This window comes from Helianthus annuus, chromosome 13, assembly GCF_002127325.2.
Source record: "Helianthus annuus cultivar XRQ/B chromosome 13, HanXRQr2.0-SUNRISE, whole genome shotgun sequence".
Classification (NCBI taxonomy): domain Eukaryota; kingdom Viridiplantae; phylum Streptophyta; class Magnoliopsida; order Asterales; family Asteraceae; genus Helianthus; species Helianthus annuus.
Window position 1 is genome coordinate 88,932,864 of NC_035445.2, and position 5,705 is coordinate 88,938,568.

Sequence of the window (5,705 nt, forward strand, 5' to 3'; positions counted from 1 at the left end):
GCAGTCAGATACGGTAACAATAGAGGAAAACACACCTCTCGAGAATCACATTCTTTGTGATCCACAAGCAAAACCGTCTGTGACTGCTACGGTCAAGTCTGTTGAACCTTCTACTAATAGTTTTGAAAGTGTGAATTTGCTTTGCATGTTGATATGATGTGATAAAATATATTCAGATAAGGATTTCCCAATCAAAAATGTCAATCAATCTTTGATTGATAAAGTTTCGAAGACTCTACTAGTAAGTTTTTGGGTAAGTCGAGCCCAAGAGTTGTTGTAACTCAGTGTGCTTCTATCCCAAAATCTGAAGTTAGAAAGAAATATGGAAATCAAGAATTGCAACCTTAAAACAATCAACGAAAGCAAAATCACGCTAACCAAAGAAAATGAAATGGCAAACAAAGCCAAAATAAGAAGAAGGTTCAGAATGTGAACTTCGTGAAATCTCAAGGGACTGACAAAATCAAATCTTTTGAAAACAAATCCAACACGGATTTTGTTAAACAAGTCTAGATTTTGAAAAAAAAAAAACAATCAAAACAAGTACATACAACACACAGACTGTTGTGATGTTGGACCAAGTACCTCAAGATCACGAAGTTCATCATCAAGCTATAAAAGTCATGATACTCCAAGGTTTGTTGAGTGGAGATCATACTTTGAATGCGGTGAGTATGGACGCATTGTTAGAACTGTCCATACCACACCAAGGGAACAGCAAAAGTTGATACCCCCTGTGGTAACAATTACCATTCAAAATATGTTTTACGAAAACAGGGACCTCGTCTTGTTAAACAACGAGAAATGAAACAGAAAAAGAAATAAAGAAAAGAACTTGAAAAGGTTTTGAAACCAGAGGTTGTCCAAACACAATCTGTTAAATCAAATGTTAAAAATGGCAAACAAAAACATATTTGGAAACCAAAATCGGTAACTGTTTCAGGGGGAGCTCAATCAATTCCGAATCATCAGGAAATTTAAGTCATAATTCTCCATGATATCGGATAACCAAGTCTACGAAGGCTTGGTTCCCACTCTCCAACTGATCGTGAAATGAGTGTGCAGGATGTTCTAGGAGGAACTATTGATAGTCGCATGATTGTTGATAGTGAAGCATCCCACACCTGATCGGCGACATGCAGTGCCGACACATTGATTACATCCGAAGGAGTTGTTGCCTTTAATGGAGAGAAAAGAAGACAAAAAGTCCGATGAAGGAATGATGGTGAAAGAATGTAGATGAATGAAGTTGAAAAATTCGACAAAATGAAAAACGTGCCAAATTTTGATTGTTATGGTCTTTGATCGGGTCAAGAGGATAGATTCCAACGAAATGTGCGCGCCTGCAGCACGTTTGGAATTTTTCGAAAATTCAAGGGTCGTACCTCTCACAAGAAGTTTCAGGTTCACAAGATGAACGTGTAGTGTACATTTCTCTACGGTGTATTGAAGAAATTGTGTTTGTTGAACAAACCAACCGGGTGTGCGGATACCATGGCGTGGATTGAACAACCACACACTACTTCTCAAAGATGAAGTCAAAGAGCTTTGCTGGTGCAAAAGTATATGGAAGACATCATGTATGGACCGACCAATGATGATGTGCCAAGCTTTCCCACATGCTCATTTGCTTCTTACCAGTCGGACCCGTAGGTTTTTGATCTTAAATGCCGATAGTGATTTCATCAACGGCAGCTGCAAAATCGACTTTGAAATCCACACTGGGTGGATATCTAGTTTAGGAGAGCACTCAGATTCCTGGCAATGCACGAAGCAGTTGCAGGATTACAGTTTTGAATTTTTAAGCTCTCCTATCTTTGTCGATATTTAAGCTTCATTGCGAGTTACTAACATCTCGTACAACACTCCTTGACCAAACACGTTGATCTTAAATATCACCTCACACGTGATTGTTTCATATGAAACTCGTCAATGTTGTTTTGGTCCACACCGATTACCAATGTGCCAACTCAGTTTTCCAAAATTCGGTAAATCATATTTGATTAAACAAATTTTGGTAAACGACATCGAGGTAAAACATGAGTTAATCCACACCGGGAAATTGTTTTTGTGAATGTTTTTCTTGATAAAATCCAAAAAATGTTTTTTTTTTAAGTTTAAACTTACTTTTTGAATTTTAGTGGGAGTAAATCCAAATCAGAAAAATACAAAAACATTGAAAAACATTAAAAAGCACAAAAACAAGAGAAAAACAAAAATGAGTTTCCTGGCGAGAAAAAGAGAAAATGATAGTACATCAGTGGTCTATCGAGACATCATTGAACTTAAAAATGAAAAACGATAAGTAGCTCTATATAAGATGTATTGGTAGGCTCACAATCATTTTAAAGCGTGCAGGGCGATATAAACATAATCGACAGAAGACCGTGTGGGAACCGCTCATTGACATATGGTCTTGGTACCGAAATTTCGTTTGATAAATTGCCGAGGTTCTGAGATACGTGGTCTTTATGTTGTTTATCATCTGGGATCATGGTTGTTACTTTTACCGAAATAACGGGGACACGCGTCTAGAACTTCCATTATACCATACAAACGACCATTAGTAAGTGATATAAATATCACTTCCACCCCGAATAATTGATTCTAAATCACATCTATCATCCGAGAGTCAAGTTCGTCTCTTTGTCGGTACGATGGTACTAACATCTTCACGGACTTGCTCTCATGCCATGCGTGCATCCAAAAATCAAGTTCCTAATTAATAAGTGATTTTATCACATAGGACTTGTTTTCATCCTCAAAATAAGTGAATATCTCACAATCTATATGGCAAACAGATGATAAATGGTATACTCACCATTAAGATGAACTCTCGTGCATACCTTGATACGAGAATGTGCCGTGAGTGGATGAACACATGTCGGTAAGTATAAATCATACCTAAACATATCCCCAAGTCATGTGATTACATCTGACTATTGAGTTTAAGAGGACAATAATATCGATAATCGTTATAGGATGCTTATCTAAATGCTAACTATTAGAACAACAAGTGTATTTTGACAATGACCATATACTGATATGATTCTCTTACCCTCAAAACTCGCAAAAAGAATGTCTGTAAATATTTATTTATTGCTTTCCGTCTTTTACTTTTGAAAAATTCAAAAATACCAAAAAGATTTTAGGTGTGTTTTAATATAAAACTTATAAAAGCCAAAAAGATTTTGCTTCTATCTTATTTTTGATTGACCGATGTTGGAACTCGAATCTATCCCACTTAAAACCTGATTGAAAGCCGGAAAACAATCGGATCTTCATAAATGGTAGAAGTTGACAAATTTTGAAAGTTAAAGATCTAAAATTAGACAATTTTGAAACTTTCAAAGTGTTGTCGGTTGGTAGTTGAATGAGAGTTGATCTCATGTGTGTCGTTTGTTAATACTATTTAAAATCAATCCTTAGTGAGGTTTTCATTTGAAAATTCTCTAATATTGATTAAAACCCTAGCGCTTGTTCTCATTACGCGTTTAGCTCTCTTGTGTGTGCAGATTTAGCATTCAAGCAAGCTATAGGCAAAGAGAACGTGTCAAAGGACAAGCTGTGGAGTGATGACACGACATGGATGCAATCAGTGGATCAAGATGATCAAGGTAATCACGTTGATGTTGGCCTCTCATCAATACCACGAGGATTTTGAAGCCTTGATTCACAAGCTACATTCAAGGGGGAGCTTGTTGATGCACCTCCTGATTGTGACAAGTGAAGATGTTTTGTAGATCCGACAGTGTGAAGTCGAATATCACGAGCATCATCCAAGGGGGAGTTTGTTGATGTACCTAGTGTGGATGCCGCTAGTGACGTTCGATACCGTTCAAGTCACGACCGAAGTCGACGTCGTTCCTCCGTTGGTTCGACTTGGCGTACGAGATGCAAGTGACGACAATCCGACACGAGAATGACCTCATGATAACATCATCATCATGACATCATGATGACATCATGATGATGATGTCATGCATATATGAAGTATTCACATGCCACACGAAACATGCATGGATAAATTATATATCTACACACACGAAACAATTGTGAGAATTATATATTCACACACACGAAATACATTGTGTGAATTATACACATTAACACACAAAACATGTATTGAAGGAATGCAAACATTCACAAACGAAATAGTGGACACGAAACAAGTGTTTGGTTCGTGTATCATAAGAAGTATTTCGTGTCTACTTATAGTATTTCATGTAGTGTTTCGTGTGGTGTGTCACTGCTTCTCGTGTACCCTGCTGTAAATACAGTAGGTTGGACTTCTTTATGTAAGAGTGCATTTTTTTGAGAGAGTTTTGGAGCTTATTCTGGATTTTATGTACTGATACTCTATCAAAATCAATTGAGAAACTTTTGAGTGATTTGGTTGTTCTTAATTGTTTGTGCTCTTGCTTGGTTGTGTTTAAATCGTGGATTCCGCACCTGTATTTATACATTTGATAACTTGAAATCACCTTGTTCTTGGATTCTTTCAGGGACCTACAAAACCCATCAACTCCAAAGGTGTTAAAGGATTACACCCACAAGCAATCTCAAAAGGGAGTCTTACTAGTGGTTCGATTGACCGAATGATTGTAAGCAGATTTAGGTTGCGCTAATACAAACGCCCATTACTTTGGATGGCCATTCACTGTTGGTGCACTTGTGTCTGTACTTTGTCTGTATTCGGTCTGTATATAAACGATGTCCTTGGTAGTCTGTAAGTTGACCAAGTCAACCATCCTCCGGATTGACTTGGCCAACAGTTAACATATGTTTGATATGTTTGTCTGCATCGAAGGATAGCCTCGAAGGATATTGTTGATCCTTCGAGGTGCACGAAAGATAGGCTTCGAATGATAGACCTCGAAAGGTGATCTTTCGAGGTCAATACTGATCCTTCGATTACCTTGTCATCGATAGATGATCCTTCGGACCATCTATCGGATCCTTCGACCAGACATCATGGGCTGGGTATATATATACCCATGCAGTGTAGTGTGAAAGATGGAGGCACACACAAAGACAGAAAGGAAGTTTGAGAGAGTTCTGTCCGAAACTCACACACACACACTTGAGAGTTTGCAAACTGATTGTAAACATTGTGCTTGTAACCGGAACCTTCATACGTATTAATACAGTGGTGTTAATCGGTGAAATCTTGTGTGTTTGTTTCTCTACTTGCTTCATCTCGGTTTGCCTACTAGCTTGGATTCCGCACTTGCTAGTGGGTTAGTATAACAAGGTTTAGGTTTGTTCTCGATCCTCCGAGAAAAGGGACCTACATTCACTAAATTCTGTGGCAGATTCCTCAAACTTCGATTAACGATCGCCATTTGTCAACTCATTTAAAGATGTGAGAACTATAAATTATAGCTTAGATCCAAGATGGGCCGACAACGTTCGCCAAAAAACCCTACAAACATAACACCTTCATCTATTGTGATAGTTTTGTGAATCCCTTGCAATATCATGATTTAAACATTTAGAAAACTAGAGGGGGGGGGGGGGATTGAGCATTGATCTTCATTCTATTGATGTGTATGCCCTTGTTCTTCATTAATATGCAATCAAATGATGACATGTAGTTCCCAATCTTCAGTTATTAACTAATTCATGTTTGTAGCTTCATCTTCATATATTCGTGCTAACATTAAGTGTGTAGGGACATGTATACAACATATGTCCATCCTTAA